The sequence below is a fragment of the Chrysochloris asiatica genome, unplaced genomic scaffold (genome assembly GCF_000296735.1).
Source record: "Chrysochloris asiatica unplaced genomic scaffold, ChrAsi1.0 scaffold00332, whole genome shotgun sequence".
Classification (NCBI taxonomy): Eukaryota; Metazoa; Chordata; class Mammalia; order Afrosoricida; family Chrysochloridae; genus Chrysochloris; species Chrysochloris asiatica.
The window spans coordinates 999,226-1,017,716 of record NW_006408850.1 but is presented as its reverse complement, the minus strand read 5'-3'; positions in this window follow the sequence as shown (position 1 = coordinate 1,017,716).

Genomic DNA, 18,491 nt, shown 5'->3' with positions numbered 1-18,491 from the left:
TATGGAGCAGGGGCTGTTTCAAGACTGGGGGATAAAACTGTTTGTGGGCTGGCCATGCTGCGTGTCTGCTTGTGTCTACTAGGTTGGGCGCCTGATTTTGCAAAACTGAATAAAGAAAACCTCACTCTAGCTAAAATGTGTGCAGATTGGATGACTTGAGCGTTTGTCAGTATGAACAACATTTCTCATAACAGCACTCTGGGGGTCCAAAGGATGTGCTTCCCTCCCCTCCAGCTCTTCTCCCTTGATAGTAGTGAGATCCTCCTTCCTGTTTCTGAGATGGCTTATTTTTAATCCATGCTAAAGTTTCAAGTTTTAACACTCACAATGAACTCTACTGAAATCCACAGTTGAATTATGTCATCTTATCAGTATCTTCTCCTACCCAGATCCAGGAGAGCAGAAATGTTGTTTGGTGGGAGTTACATACTATGGCTGGAAGAGATATTATTAGATAATTCTCTATACCACAGATAGGTGGGTTTCATGTTGCTGTAATACTAGCAGGTACACCATGGGTTTTTCAAATACCTGCAGGGTTACTCTTGGTAGAAAGGTTTCCATGATACTAGGCAGAAAAGTCTAGGTGAATGACTCCTAAATATTAGCCAGTGAAAGCCTTATGAATCACAGTGGAATATTGTCAGATACAGTACTTTAAGACTAGTGCCCTGGGTTGGAAAGTACTCAAAATACAGAGTGACTCCAACAAGGGACTTGATCATTGTAATATTATGGGGATGGTGTAGAAGTAGACAACATTTCATTCTGTTGTATTTGGGATTGCAATGAGTTGGAGAAGATTGGAAGACAACTAACAATAATATTGGAAATGCAGGCCTTAAGGCTCATTTAGTCATCTACTTTCAATTATTTTGGAGTGAAAATGCTAAACCATTTGGTTTATGGAAGGCTACCCCCTACAATGAGAGATTTAACTCCCTTTAAATTCTTGATACAAATCCAAACTCCATTTGAGTACTTACTGACTATTGACCAGCAATGTGACAGCCTTGTCCTCAGTAAGAGTGTTGTTTGAAAAGTAGATTAAAACCCCTGGGTGAACCCAAGGATGGGCAATTTTCTCTTAGGCTTGCACAGAGAACGAGGGAACTTGGCTGGACATGTCCTTAATGATTTACCAAAAATAACTGCATATTATCTAAAAGCTGGGTCCAGGTGGCTATGACTCAGGGCCATGTGGTCATGAGACATAGAGACCCCACAAAAGCAGAGCCAGGTAGTTGAAGTTGCAGAACCAATCCTGTGAGCCCTTTTTTATCTGCAATTGTGTACATATTACAATCATGGTCTGTTCTCTGTCAGCAATAGTTGTGAATTGATCTGTCACTGATAATCATCTATTGATGATTTGTCTCCCAGTCACATATAAGGAACTCCATGGCAAAGAATCAGCATAAGCCAGGATCTGCACTGTGTAAATACTGATGCTTTCTCTCATTACAAGATGATTGTCTGCTTTTTGTCCTATTCAAAGCTTAATAAAATGTCTCCAAAGTAGAGGGTCAGCAAAAAAGAGGGAGACCTTCAACAAGATGGATTGAAAAAGTGGCGGAAGCAATGGGCTCAAACATAACAATTGTGACGATGGCATGGGACCAGGCAGTGTTTCTTTATGTTGTACATAGGGTCTCTATGAGTTGGAATGGACCTGGTGGTACTTAACAACAACACAGAATATTTCTGAATGTGGGGTTATTTACCCCCTAAAATACATTTCTTCCTCTCCACCCCTTCTAGCGGTCTGCAGGTTGTTTCTTGCCATCTTTGAACTATAGACAATCCCCAAATTATGAAAGCCTAGTATTTCCAAATCTGTCTTTAATTTTAATACGTACATAAATTAAAACACTTAGGTAAAGTTTGCGTCTAATGTTGGTCAAATATTTGTCACAGTGTTCCTTTATACACAAAAAAGTGAAACACTCAGATATAATATAATATTTTTAACATAATACAATAATAATAATAATGTTTTGATGCAAGTCAGTAAGTAGCACCCATTTTTTATTATGAACCATGGTATATAACTCAAATTTATAATATAACAGGTTTAATGTGAGTCAGTTCTTAACTATGGATTGTTTGAAACTAGGGACTACCTATATACTGCTTCTGACTTTCCATTTCTTCTCCACATCCCTTTCTACTAATATTTCACGACTCCCAGAATTTTCACTACCAGTCACAAATGAGGGTGCCCTTGGTAGCTGATGGTACCAGGAATTGATATTTATGATCACATGTGGAATGTTGTATTACTTCTATAGATTATGTTTCTGTCTCTCCCTATTGAATCTCAGTTCCTGGGCCGTCATTAAGGGTTGTTGTTAATTACCATCAAGTCTGTTCCAACCTTTAGCAACAAACCTGTATAAGGTTTCCAAGGAGTGGCTGGTGAGCTTGAACCGCCAACCTTGTGATTCAAAGCAAATTTACAGTCCTGGAAATTAGCCCCCAGAGCCACACCAGGACTCCATAAATTAAGGTGGGGTCATGTATTATTAATCAAGTTAATCCCAGATCCTAGTAAAACATTGAGTCAAACACATAATGGGCTACTAACTAAGTTGTGATGAACAAATATACATGAGACCCTCAGGTAATTTGTATAAATAGTTTACTACTTCCCATATGAATATTAGAAAGTTGAGGAGCCTGAGGGATGTGAATTTTAATTTAGGTAAGTAAAAATATATAGATACAGATTATTGTTGTTGTCATTGTCAGTTGCCATCAAGTCAATTCTAACCCATAGCAACCCTGTATAGAGTTTCTAAGGAGAAGCTGGTGAGCTTGAACCACTGACCTTGCAGTTCAAATGGCTTTGCAGTCTGGTGCATTAGCCCACAGTGCCACACCAGGACTCCGATTATTAGAGTATTAGATTATTAGATCAGGAACTTTTTAAAGTGTTGAAGAGCAAAGATGTCACCTTGAGGACTAAGGTACGCCTGACTCAAGCCATGGTATTTTCAATAACCTCATATGGATGCGAAAGCTAGACGGTGAACAAGGAAGATCGTAGAAGAATTGATGCCTTTGAATTGTGGTGTTGGAGGAAAATACTAAAAGTGCCATGGACTGCCAAAAGAACCAATAGATCTGTTTTGGAAAAAGTGCAGCCAGAGTGCTCCTTGGAGGCCAGGATGGCTAAGCTTCGTCTCTCATACTGGACATATTGTCAGGAGGCAATAGTCACTGGAAAAGTTTGTCATGCTGGGTAAGATGGAGGATCAGAGAAAAAGAGGAAGACCCCCAACGAGATGGATTGGCCAGGTGGCATCATTGATGGCATCGAGTGTGGCAGCGGTTGTGAGGTTGGCCCAGGGTCAGACATTGTTTCGTTCTGCTGTGCATGGGGTTGCTATGAGTCGGTTCCAACAACAACAACAAAGTAAAAAAGGAATAAACTTATCTGAAGAGATTCTAAGGAGAAATAAAGTTATAAAACTTTAAGTTATCATGTTTTCAAAGTGGTGAAGGAACCCAATAGTTGTTAAATGTGTTTCTAACTACCAGAATGATATATGTTTATTTACAGATATGTCTCATTTTAATCCTTTTTTTTTTTTTTAAAGAAACTAAGAACACCATTAAAAAAACAAAACAAAACAAAAAACAAGTGTCATTAAGCTGATTCTGACTCACAGCAACCCTGTAGGACAGAATAGAACTGCCCTGATGTTTTCCAAGGAATCATTACATAAGTAGACTGCCACAACTTTCTCCTGTGGAATTGCTGGTAGGTTTGAACTGCCAACCTTGCCATTAGCAACTGAAAACTTAACCACTACACCACCAGGGCTCCTTAAAGAACTCACAAATATCATAAATATCAGGATTCAAACCTATGCCTGACCCAGTTAGCCACATTCCTGCTAACTTCAATCTTCAACAATGAATATGGTTAACTAATAAATGTATTTTACTTATTAATGATACTATATAAAGTGCTTTTTTGGGCATTTAATATTGTCCTTGTTACTATCACCTATTTTTCTTAAAGGAAATTACCATAATCCCCATGGGACCTTTGACAATTCTCTAAAAGGAACAGCTACTTGAAAAGATCTAAAAATACAGTGTTCAAAAAAAAATGAAGAAGTAGCAGAAGCTTTTTAAAAGAGTCATTAGGGAAATTGATGAGGCCTGCTTTCTTCTCTCACTCTCTTCAAGGACTTATTAAGGGGAAGGGTTTGGTACAGTAGAGGAAGGAAGGAAATTACATCTATAATGGGAAGTTGTGAATCAAACCAGTCTTGATCTTTCTTTCTAAAGGTGAAGGTAATTACTAACACAGGGTAAAGAATTTATCAACACACTTAGGAGGAAGTTTCACACATTTGTATCTTTTCTTTACAACATCTTTGTCTCTGTCCTTTCCCACTTGCCTAAACACACAGACGCAGAAGTGCACAGGTTGGTGTGCAAGGGTGCATACCCACTTATAAATCACAATACAGATCAAACATCTCCATACAGAATCAAATTAAGGGCTTTGAAAACATAGCCCATATGGTGGTGGTGGTTATGTGCTATGTAGTTGGTTCTGACTCATAGTGACCCTGTATAGGGTTTTCCAGGCTGTCAATCTTTACAGGAACAGAAAGCCTCAGCTTACTCCCACAGAACCGCTGGTAGTTTCTAACTGCTGACTTGAATGTTAGCAATCTGATACAACCAATAGCTGTATCTTATAGCCCATCTATACCTGCATTATTACCACCAGAGTTCTGAGATGCACTTTGACCAAATGACAGCATTGTTAAGAGTGGGAAAAGAAATCTTCATTGTGACAATCACCTTCCAAACTGATTGTTATCAAATCAATTCTGACTTACAGCAACTCTACGTGTTATAGAATAGAGCTATTCTTTGTAGGGTATTCTTGGGTAAAATCTTTTATTTTTGTTTACTTTTTATTGTGAATCGAGGGAAGGTATATGGAGCAGATCATTAATTTTACATTCAATAAATCAAATACTTAATTTCATCTTGATTACAATCCCTTTAATATAACTTGTTCCTTGTGTTTCCTATTTTGTCTTTTTCCTCACCCTTCTGACTTTTGTCCTTAGGTGTAAACACTGTTTTTTTTTTTTTTTTATCTCAAATGGTTGACCATTATACGGTGTACATACCTCACTAATGTTGTTCCCCATACCTATCTATTGCTTGCCTGAAAGATCCAGACCTGAAGAGCGACCAACAGCCATAGTCACAGGGCTCCATTAGTCATTTTCTGACCAGTAAGCCTGGTCTTTCTGATTTTGAGTTTTAAAAAAATTTTCCCAAACTATCAAGGCTTGCATTCCTGGTGTGGCACTGTAGGATAAGCACTCACCCATAAGGTTGCTTTGAACCACAAATGTCGGCAGTTCAAACTCACCAGCCACGCCTCAGAAATCCTATACAGGGTTGCTATGGTAGTGTAGTGGTTACAGGTGGGGCTGCTAATCTCACAGTCAGCAGTTTGAAACTATCAGCTGTTCCATGAAAGAAAGATAAGGCTTGTTGTTGTTGTAAAGATTTACAGCCTCAGAAACCATATACAGGGTCACTATGAGTCAGAACCCATTCCACAGCACATAACCACCACTACCACACCATCAAGTTGAATTAACTTGATGGCACTTAACAACATCAATATAGGCCTTTATAATGTGATCTCTTTCATTGGAGCTGGTAGTGGTAGGCAAGCACCATCTAGTCTTCTGGTCTCAGGGTCATGGAGATTAATGATCATGTGGTTTATTAGTTCACTAGACTACTTGTTTTTAAATATCTTCAATTTTCATTAATCTTATCTTAGATGACTACTCATGAGCTTTTAAGATCTCAGACGCTTCTCATCAAAGTAGAATATTGTCTCTGTGGACAATGTAATGTCAATTGACCATGGTGTCCCCTAAGACTATGGTCCTGAGTCCCCAGGCCCAGCAACTCATTCCTCAGGTTTTCATATTTTTGCTACTTGTATACTCCACTACATAAAAAATGGATATATTTGAAGCAAATATAAATACCCATGTACAAATTTCCTCTGTAAAGCTTTTACATATTTGTAGATATACTCCTACTTTCCATCCTACATCCATTTATCTGTGCCTCTGCCTGTAGATCACTGTTACTGCAGGCCTGTGTATATAACAGTAGTTACCTCTGTGCCCTTTAACTCTTGCACTCCTTTCCATGTTTTCACCTGCTTTCATCATTCTGCAGACTTTACTCTTGTTGCATGGTGTCTTCTATTTCACCCAGGTTAACATGTGACTACCCTCTACTGACTTGAATCTTTATGGAAGAAAATCACCAGATCTTTTTTTGTTTTGTTTTGCAAAGCTGGTTTATACATTCAAACTGCCAAGCTTTAGGTTAGTCAGGGAGCACAAATTGTTTGTGCCACCCGGAAACCTGACAATCACTTTAGGCAATTCTTATGCATAAACTAATATTTGAGAACTCGTTATCTAAATAAACTTAATAACCATAAAAGACAGAAGATTCAGAATGCTCGTAGATGAAAATTACCTAGAGCAGGCAGACTATGTAAACTACCCACTTTCCTTTATAAGAGCACAAGCTTATTCATTAATCTACAAATAATATCCATGCTTGCCATGTATGATGGACACCTGGTGTGGCACAGTAGGATCAGGACTAGACTTTGAACTACAAGATGGGCAGTTCAAACTCACCAGCTGCTTCTTGGAAACCATCTACAGGGTCGCTATGAGTAGGAACCAACTCAAAGACACTTAACAATAACAACCATGTATGACATTGTAGGATAAGCAGTGGACTGCTAACTGCAAGGTCAGTGGTTCACACCCACCTATTGCTGGAAACCCTGTAGAGGGTTGCTATGACTCAGACCCTACTCAACGGCACTTAATAACAACAACAGCGCCCATGCTTTAGTCACTGTTTCAGTGGGAGACAGAAAAGAATATCTGCTTTACCTAACAGATCTTTCAGTGCTCTCCAGAAGTCCTTTTAGAAACCATATCTGAAATACTTCGATGGAATACATGGTTGGTGTGGAGGAAGGACCATGGGACGTAGCCATGTCAGATATCGATCCATCTTGGAAAATAAGTGTGGGGCATCTCTGTTGATAGACAGTCTGAAGTCCAAGTCCTAGGTCTGACTGTAATGGACCATCTGGAAGCTTCAAGCCTGTCTCTTAAACTGATTTCTCTTTGTGTTCCATTTGCACCTGTTAAGTTGGAATCCAGTTGCATCCAAAGGCTAGGTATAAGGATCAAATGTGAAAATGTATAACTTTTTTGAATTTGAGTTAAATTGGAAAGTGTTCTCCAGCATCATAGATTCTCCCACATGAGTTATTATTTCACGATCACAATTTTCTACTGGTAACACTAGCTCCCTTTTACTGAAGGCTGTTGTATATATCCAGCTCATTCTACCACCTGTCTGTCAGTTTGTTGTACTGTGATGGCTTTCATGTTGCTTTGATGCTGCAAGTTACACCACTTATATTTCAAATATCAGCAAGATCACCCATGTGGGGCAGATGTTATCAGAGGTTCTAGAAGTCTAGTAGGGTGCTGTAGGATAAGCACTGGACCACAGGTTGGTTTAACCTGCAAGATCGGCAGTTCACACTCAACAGCTGCTCCTCAGAAACCCTATATAAGGTCACTATGAATCAGAATTGACTCAATGGCACTTAAAAACAACAACACACTCAGACAGTTCTGGTGATCTAATTCCAAAAATGAACCAATGAAAATCTTCTGGAACACAACAAAATGTTGTCCAATTTGTTTTTTGGACACATCAAAACTAGATGGATGACATCAGATTTGTTGATGTAGGTCACTTGGTAAAATGGATTTGCACAATATTCACAAGGATGGATTCAGACATGCTGGCAGTTGTGAGGATGTTGTACAATTAGGTATTGCTTTGTTTTGTTTTATGTAAAATCACCATGAATCAGAGTCGAGTTGACAGCAGCTAAGAATAATAAACAAATTATATCACTTAATCTCAGCCACAGACATTTATAGATAGATTCAGTTACAGTTCCCATTAAATGTATAAGGATCCTATTTCAGAGCTGAAGCAGCTTGTTCAGTGTACCCTAGCAGGGACTTAGTGTCTCAGAATTTAAATCCTCTTCCTCAATTCACAAAGCCTGTTTTCAAATTCTATTACTCAATAAAATAAAGGTCCATTGCCATGTGTGGAAGGTTTGTCAATTTAGTGCCTTTAAATTTATGTTAGTTCATTTTTTATTCAAAATTCAATAAAAGTGCAGATTTTTAAATTAGGTGATAAGTCTATATGCCAACTTAACTTCTTATTTTATTTCTCAACAAAGCAGATTCTTTTCTTTTTCTTTGGTAACATTTTATGTTTCCGGCTTAAATATTCTATGCTTTAATTTTCTGGTAATTCGTCTGGTTTTATAAAACAGTAAGTGAAATTCTTAATCCATCACCTTGGTTTAGTTAGCAACATTGGGTTTAGCTGTCTGCACCAAAGGAAAAAAGAGAATACTGAATGTAACAAATGCAGATGATCTCAGTGAGTAGAGCTTGCGTGCCTTCATTAGAGGAAGAAACTGATGAGAAACCAAAGGGAGCAGGTATGTTCGCAGGGAAGTGTAGCCATCAGTATTCTGTATTTGTTCCCCATTTTGACAGTGGCACCACCACCTCTGAGAGAACATATAAACACAGTCCATGAGATTAGTATAAAGCACACACCCTACTCCTTCCATTTCGATGGTGTGTATTTCACTGTATTTATCCAAAGAACATAGGCCATACAAGTATTTCTAGCTTGTTTTGGTGGTTAGCTGCTATAGGGTCAGCCCTAATTTCATGACAACCCCACAAACAATGGAACAAAGTTCTGCACCATACCTGTTATTTGCTGGGGATCAAACAGTTGTGATTCAAAGGTTATTTTTGCCTAAATTTTGGAGGCAAATCATCAGTATTTTATTTTATTTTTTTTATTCTGTAATACATAAGTCTCCACTGACATACTGACATACTGCTTATGAGGTACATTTTATGAAAATTAAACCTGTGCAAGTTTAGTGGTTCAAGCTCACCAACCACTCCTCAGAAACCCTATACAGGGTTGCTATGGGTCAGAACCGATTTGACAGCACTGAAAACAGCAACAACTCCTGTATGGAAGATGAGAATCTTACCAATGAACAACTGGTGGTGGTGGTGGTTATGTGCCGTGAAGTCGGAACTGGCTCATAGCGACCCTGTACAGGGCTTCTGAGGCTGTAAAGCTTTATGGGAGCAGAAAGCCTCATCTTTCTCTGCTGTTGTTGTTGTTGTTAAGTGACATCAAGTTGGTTCCAACCCATAGTGACCCTGTGTAGGGTTTCTGAGGAGAAGCTGGTGAGCTTGAACTGCCGACCTTGCAGTTCAAATGGCTTTGCAGTCTGGCACATTAACCCATAGTACCACACCAGGACTCTATTCCTGGATGCTGCAAATAATTTTCTGACCAGGATGTGACCTTGTAAAACTCAATTTGGGATTTTCACAAAACCACAGGGAAAGAACAGACTGCCTCCATGTGAAGAGGTCTGCTTGAAAGTGAGCTAGTGTGTGAATAAGAGAGAGAGAATAGGAGGGGTTGAGTGATTTGGAGGAGAATGAGACAGAGGCCCAGCAATATTTCTTGATTCCTTGTATCCAGACTTATCTGAAACTGGTGTATCCCTAAATTATCAGCTAGGTAAACTAGGCATGTTGTTCCCTAATTAAATCATTCAAGTTGCAGTTCTATTAAATGCACTTCTATCATTGACTAATTAAAAAATACTTTTAAAGGTCATTAATAAGACATGGTTAATTAAAAGAAAGAAAAGGGACAAAAAGGAATAGTGTAGATGAACAGACTTATGAAGGTGATTAGAGTTGTGCTCTGCTGGTTACTAGCTGTGACAGTTAAGGTTTTGTGTCAACTTGGCCAGACTTCTTGGTGGTTTAGCAGTTAAGATGTAGTTATCACTTTCATGAGGAGATCTATAATAATAATGTGATTTTGTGTGATATAATTATCCTATATGTTGTAAATCCTCACTTCTATGATGTTAATGAGGACAGGTGCAATCTACAGGATTGGTTGTATCTTATATCTCTCTCTTTTGAGAAATTAATGAAGAGAGGAGTGAGCAGTGCTCAGAGACACCCATTCTGACCAAGAGAAGAGCTGATAGTGGAGTAGGACCTTTGGACCTGGGGTCTTTGTACTGTGAAGCTCCAAGACCCAGAGGAAGATTGGTGCCAAGACACATGGAGATTACCAAGGAATGATGGGCCGACAGATGCTGAAAGGAAACAAGGACCTTTCCCCAGACCTGGTGCTCTGAATTCAGAGAGGTAACTTCCTAAACTGTGAGAGAATACATTTCTATCAGTTAAAGCCATCCTCTTGTGGTATTTCTGTTATAACAGAATTTGGCACCAGGAATGTGCTGTGACTCTATCAGATATCTAAAATGTGGAAGAAGTTTGGGAACTGGAAACCTGGAGTGATACTATAGATAAGCACTTGGCTGCAAAATCAATTGTCACTTCAAGGCCTATAGTTCAAACTCACCAGCTGTTCCTCAGAAACTCTATACAGGGTCACTATGAATCAGAACCAAGTGTACAACACTTAACAAAAAATAACAATGAGAAAGCCTGGGAGATGACTAAGCTGCCTAATAGTAAAAGCCTAGGTTTCCTGGAAAAGACTGTTCATAGAATTATGCATGTCAAAGGCAATTCTGATGAGGGCTTAGAAAGAAGTGAAGAGACAATGAGAAATGGTGGCGGAAAAACTGCAGCAGCAGAACTAGGAGACCAATACAGGATGCCACGGGAGCTGATCCATGGAGCTAAAGACAGAGCACTTTCACATAGGAGGTTACCTGGTGAAGTGGGGTGCCTCTGGGCACTTTTCAGAGGAGTTAGGCCTGCTAGACCCAGGGAGGGAGCTAGAAAGCTGAGTGCCTTCAGGCCAAAACCTAATGGTGGAGTGGGGTCCTCTGGGTATTTATCAGTAGAACTAAAGAGTCACACTTGCTGGAGCGGAGCAGAGACCAGGTCTCTTCTGAGCTTAAGAAATGAAAAAGCAGATGCTAAAGTGACAAGAAGCACAGGAAGGATAGCTGCCTCAATTTGGTTACAGAGTGTGGGCTACAGTTAAGCTAGGGCCCCTGCCTAAAGCTGAGGGGGCAAGGTTGCAATGCCTAGGGGGACAAAAGAGCAGGGCTTGCCAGGGCCAGGCCAAGTGAGTGGGGTTACCACTCATATTGGCTAGGAGAAGGGCGCTGCCGAAAGTATAGGAAACAGAGATGTTAACATTCAAAGTCTAGGGCAGCATCATTGCCAGGGGTGGGGAACTTCTGACCAACAGGCAGTATAAGAACTGCTTAATCATTTGATCTGGTCCTGCCAAGGCAACCGCAGTTCCAGCTATCACATAAGGGGTGACTCAATTAAACGTTTGATCAAATACGGCAGATTAATTTTTAAGGTGATCATTTTGTATGGCCCATGAATGATGTTATAGATATGAAATGGCCATTGGCTGAAAAAAGGTTCCCATCACTGGTCTAAGTGGTCTCAGAGAACAGACTATTTTCAAGCCTGCAGGGCTAACGTAAATTGTTCAGCTGGACTTTTAACTTGCTTGGTGTCTTTTATCCCTTCTGCCTCTTTAATTGTTCTGGATTGTAATGGAAATGTCTATTTTTTCTTGTTCCACCAACGTATTGGGGAACAGATAACTTGTACTCCATTAGGGAGTGTCAAAAATTACCTGCACTGTGGTTATATTAAAACACCCATCCATGTCTGTGACTGATGACAACACTGAACATATACATGAAGTAATTCTGTCAAATAGATAAGTGAACAGTGGATTATGTGGCAAATCATGTGCAAATTAGTCATGGCTCTGCCTGTGAAAAAATCTGTGACAGACTTGGGTTTTGAAAAGTTTGTGTGAGATGGGAACCAAAACAACTCCTGAAAGAACGTAAGCAGAAGAGCTTGGACATCTGCGAACAACATTTGGACTGATACCCAAAGGAAGGTAAAAATTTCTTTAAAAAAATCATTACTAGTGACAAGACATGGATTCATAACTATGAGCCTGAAATTAAATGCCATAGTATGGAATAGAAACATCCTCAACTGCTGACCAAGAAAAAGTTCAGAAGTCAATCATGAGCTGGAAAATGGATGCTTACAATTTTCTGGGATTCTCAAGGGTCCATACTGGAACACTATTGGGAAAAAGGGTCAACAATCAACAGTGCTTCTTACACTGAGCTACTCACTGAAGAGCTGAAGCCTGAACTCTGGATAAAATGTAGAGGACTTTTATCCAAGTGATTGTGATCTTGCATGACAATGCATGTCCACACACTTCTGCTCAAACTGTTGACATGCTGCAAAAATTTCATTTTGAGGTGTTAAAACATCCTCCCTATAGTATTGATCTTGCTTCATTGGACTTTCACCTGTTTGGTCCCCTGACAAAGATGAAGAAGTGAAGAAAGTGGTGTACTCATGACTTGCAGCACAGCTTAAAATGTTTTTCGATAAGGAAATATGAAAGCTTGTTAACAGATGGGCAAAGTATATTGAAAATTAAGGAGATTATGTTTTTTAAAATTGATGTATTTGTCTTTTCTAAAAGCTGATTAAAATAAATTCTACAGTCAGAGTGTGGATAATTTTTGACTCACCTCATAGAGTCACAGATGCAATGGAATTTTGTCCTAAATTGAAATTTGGACTTGAAAGAATTTGGGGGACAATATAATGTAGGAGCCCTGATAGTATAGTGGATTGGGGTCTGGGCTGCTAGCCAAAAGTTCATGAATCTGCCAGCCACTCAGGGAGAAAGGTGAGGCTTTCTGCTCCTACACATTTTTATAGCTTTGGAAATGCTATACAGGTTCACTATGAGCTGGAAGCAACTCCATGGCATATAACCACTACCATCATAATGGAGTTAGTACGTTTTAGCTGTCTGTGTGTTAGTTGTATCATATTAAGCACAAGTATGAATTTATAGTTATCTTTATTCAGATATTATTCATGGTTTGAGAAGAAATGTACAGGTACCATGTTGACAAGGAGTGGAGTAGAGTTAAGTTTTTGTGTCACTTTGACTTGGCCAGAATACTCGGTGGTTTAGCAGTTAAGATGTAGTTATCATTTCTGTGATGAGATCTAATACGATGCAATCACTGGCATAATGTGATCTGTTATGATTCGTTCTGATCTAATGTAATTATCCTATGTGTTGTCAATCCTCACTTCTATAATATTAATGAGGCCAGATGCAATCTACAGGATTAGGCTGTATTTTAAATTGATCTCTTCTGAGATATTAAAAAAGAGAAAATTGAGCAGAGCTCAAACACACCCATTATGAGCAAGAAAAGAGATCTAGGAGTGGAGTGTGTCCTTTGGACCAGAGGTCCCTGCACTGTGAAGCTCCTAGATCCAGAGGAAGAGTGATGCCAAGACACAGAGAGAACTCCAAACAGTACTGGACCTACAGATACTGAAATGAAACACAGATCTTTTTCCAGTGTTCTGAATTCAGACTTCTAATCTGTGAGAGAATATATTTCTATTTGTTAAAGCCATCCAATTTTGATATTTCTGTTATAGCTGTGTTAGATAACTAAGACACTAGTTCACTTCCATTTACTAATTTACTTTTGTATAATACATGTTAGGGTGGGCTTGGAGGCCAGACAGGGTCCTGAAAGCATGTGACCTTTGTTCATCATCAGAGCAATAAATCTCTATAGTGTGCAGAGACTTGAGACCTAGGGCTTTCCCTGATTAAGTCACTCCTTAAATAAAACTCCTATATTATTCTCATGGGGTTGTCAAATCTTCTTTGGTCTCTTGGCATCTTAGGGCAAATTTCAACTTACTGGTCAGTGACCAGAGAATTAACGAATCAGTCAGGAGATCTAAGATATGGCTGATATGGGATTTATTCCTCAAAGATAAATCCAGGGGTCAGTAAGTCCCATGTGGAGAGATCTGACCCACCTACTAGAGAGAACCCTGAGGGTTGGCAATATCCATGTGGGGACATCTGGCCCTTATGTGTCTACTGAGGGAATTCCTGTGTCATGTGGTCCACTAGGTGAGTATGGGGGTCCTCTGAATACACCAAGGTGCACAACAAGGTTGTGGGAAAGTACAAGCCTTCAACAATATAGAAAAAAGGTTAAGGAACTAGGGGTGGTGACCAGAATAGTGACAACCACTCTCAATGGCTCAGCTGGAAAGTGACGTTGAATTAGCTGGAGAAGGGTGCATAAGAGTACGGGAATAGGAGAAATTGTTAGGTAGAAATGGGCAACAGTTGTGTGGGGGGTCATGATAGATATTTTGAAGCAGGGTGAGTAGCTAGGTTTGCAAAAATGGAGGTGAGGGAAGAAGTAGCTCAGAGAACAAATGGAAAGCTACAGTGGAATGTGAGTGAGAAAGTTCAGTTACCCACCCATTGCCACTGATGCCACCTCGCTCTCTAAGGTGGAACTCCAACCAGTCCAGTTACTAGTCCAGCCTTTCCCTCTTGCTCAGACCTTGAGGAAATAGAGGCCAAGCAGAGGGAGAAGATGCATGAGTTCAGGGAGGAAGGTGAACTATGTAGGCAATGTTAGTGGCATGCTGGGAAGTGTTCTGCCAGTTCACTTTGCTTTCCCTTCTCTTCCCCTTTCTCCAGGAGTAGCACCTTGTTAGTGCCTATAGCCCAAGTTTGGAAAATAATTTAACTCCCACCATGGTGAGGCCATATAGTGAATTCTTTGCTATAGAAATAACTGAGATCTCACAGTTGGTCCAACACTCCAACAGTGTGTACATATAGCTCAGAACAGCCAACTTAAATGAATTTTAAGAGCTAGATTGAAGGGGATGTGAGCCATAGGAAGAGAGGGAAAAATTGTAGACTGACCATCCAGAAGCCCCTTGAGGACCCCTTGAAAGTAACTTCAGAACTTAATGATCATCTAGAAGAAAAGTAAAGGAGATAACCTGTGGAAGACACTGGAGCTGAAGCAATATCACAATTGGGTCCTAGTGTCCACTCTCCACGAGGAAGTTCCCCTTGCCTCTAGGTGGACCTTGCTAGTCCTGAGAGACTGGGACTAGGAGTAGAAGTTACCAGCAGATTTGGATCCTGCAGGGGATGGAAGTTGCATGTACAAGTCAAAATGTATTGGTCAAAGATAAATAAACAACAGTACTAGATCTGACTGGTAAGACTTCATCCTTATCTTTGGAAACCCTGAGTGTTTTCATGGTCATCCCCCTTGGCATCTGACACTATAAGGGTGGATTTTCTGTGGGAAAATTTCAATTGCAAGTGAAAGTAATGAAAATAATCCTGAGCATAACACCCTGCTAAAACCCCTGAGTAGCAACCTGGATGCATATTATCTCTATTATACCTGGGTAATATATTTTTCAGAGTCATGATTTGGAGCTGTGTGTTAATGCACTCACTAGACTACTAAACTGGTTTGAACCACAAAGTCTGTGGCTCAAGCTCACCAGCTGCTCCTCGGACACTCTATGCAGGGTTGCTATGGGTCAGAACCTACTCAGTGGCACTTAACAACAACAAAATGTATTTTTTTTACCATCCCTTTACCTCCATCTCAAGAAGCACTGTGACTGTAGTATAACCACAGGACTGCAAACCACAGGTAGTCAGTTCAAACCCATCAATAGCTTCACTGGAGAAAGATAAGGCTTTCTGCTACCACAAAGAAACCCTTCACACTGTTGCTATGAGTCAGAACCAACTTGACAGCATTTGAAAACAAAAACACGCTCATCCCCCAGGTTTCAGCAGAGCTTTCAAATTAAGACAAACATGGAAGGAGAGGTAGACCACTTGGAAAAGGCTAGCCACTGAAAGCCTTATGAATAATGGAGAAACATTGAGATAGTGCCAAATTATGAGCTCCTCAAGTTTAAAATCACTCAATTTAGGACTGGGGATGAGCTCCCTCCTCAAAGAGGTGTTAACCTTAATAACGTGGATGGAGCCAAGCTTTGGAAATTCATTTGCTGATGGAAAACAACTCAAAAAGATAAGAAACAGTTCCAAATATCCATTTATAATTAGAATGGAAAATGTACAAAGAATGAATCTAGGGAAAATGGATGTCATAAAAAATGAAATGTAATGCATTAAAGTAAATATTCTAGACATTAGTGAGCAAAAATATAATGATATAGGTCATTTTGAATCAGACACTCATACAGTTTACTATAACAGTAACAAAAATTGAAGAGGAATGGTGTAACATTCATCATCAAAAAGAGCATTTCAAGATGTATCTTGAAGTACAATGCTGTCCGTGATATGATAATTTCCATATCCTTACAAGAAATACCAGTTAATATGACTAATTTAAACTTGCACACCAGCCACTAAAACTAGTGATGAAGAAATTGAAGGATTCTGCTAGTTTTTTTTTTTTTTTTTTCCAGTTTGAAATTAATCAAACATAGAATCAAGATACCTTGATCTTTACTGATGACTGGGGTGTGAAATTTGCAAACAAAGAGGAAGGATTGGTAGTTGTGAAATATGACTGTGGTGGCATAAATAATTATAGAATTTTGTAACACCAAAGACGTTTTCATTATAAATACCTTTTTTTCAACAACATGAAGGTCAACTATATACACGGACCATATAAAATAGAATACAGAAATCAAATTAACTACATATGTGGGAAGAGACAGTGGAGAAAAGTTCAGTATCATTAACCAAAACAGGGCCAGGGACTGACTGTGGAACAGACCATCAATTGTTCATATGCAAGTTCAGGTGGAAGTTGAAGAAAATTAAAACAAGCACGTGAGAGCCAAAATATGATATTGAGTATATCTCACTTGAATTTAGGGACCATCTCAAGAACAGATTGATGTACAAGCCACTAATGAAAATGCACCAGAGGAGTAAAGGGATGACATCAAGAACAACAAAATGAGAAAAGCAAAAGGTCATTAAAAAGAAAGGAAAATAAGAAAAGACAAAAGTGGATGTCAGAAGAATCTATGAAACTTGCTATTAAGCATAGAGAAGCTAAAGTGAGTGAAAGAAATAAAGACGTGAAAGAGCTGAACAGAAAATTTCCAAGGGCAGTTTGAGAAAACAAAGTATTATGATGAAATGTGCAAAGATCTAGGGTTGGTAAGCCAAAAAGGGAAGACCACATGCCACATTTCTCCAGGTGAAAGAAATGATGATACATTTCAAACTTTAAACTAGCAATACTGAAGAATTATATGGGTAAAAAATATTGACTCCAGAAATAACAGTGATATTCAAAAAATCAGAGGACAATAAATGTTGGTGAGGATGTTGACAGACTGGGACCTGATTAGATACTACACAAACATGCAAGTTGTTTCCCAGGGAGCCATCAAGACAAGCAATCAAGTCCCTGCAGGACAAACCCCCTCTAAGGCTGAAACTTAAAGGGAACACATAAGCAGACATGTAAGCTTGCTGGCGACCACGCTGGTCTACTGGTGAGTGGGAGAGTGGGAAATGCAGCAATGAAGATATCAGCTGAGTTCCACCATATTCCATAGACTCCTGTTGACCTGGAGATGAAAGAGAGAAGAGGAAGGACTGGTTGGTATGAAGTATGGTGAGACCTGTGGACAAGGACAAAGCCACAGAGAGCTAGAGCTGAAAGTGAAGCGTCTAGCTGATGTGAAGTGAGGGGAGATGCACAAGAATGCCCAAACTTGCAGATAGTACCCATTTGACCTAGACTCAGTGGCTTGATGAGCCGAACACAACTAGAAGAAGATGAAAAAACAATTTTTGATAAAGGAAACAAGTGTAAATTGCTACAATTTGAGGAACTTGATTTATACTTATGGATGTAGTACCTCAAAATACCAACTGAGACAGAAAGTGTCTTCACATCAAGTATCAATGCTATTTCCTCTGTATACAGGGTAGATAGAGACGGGCAACTTAGACATTGGCTACCTAAAATTAGGGGGTGATAAAGGCTTACAGGGTTTCAAGAGGGAGTTTAAGAGTGTGCAGGGGATGATAGAGTCCTCACTGAATAGTTTTCATCTTGTCTAGATGGGTCTGGTGAAAAGAGATGGGGTAAGATTCTTATGATTCAATACTGAGTGGTTGTCAACATGACTAATTACGAGTGTCACAACTGTAAAGGTGGACATTTTGTAACAAAAATGGGGGGAGTGGTTAATCTTACAGTCCAGAACAGAATACCCTAGGACCATCAAGGGAGAGTGTGAGCAGAATATGGGATCCAATATATTTCAGGCTGTGAACCTCAAGGTCAGCAGTTCGAAACTACCAGCTGCTCCATGGGAGAAAGATGAGGCTTTCTGCTCCCGTAAAGATTTACAGCCTCGGAAACC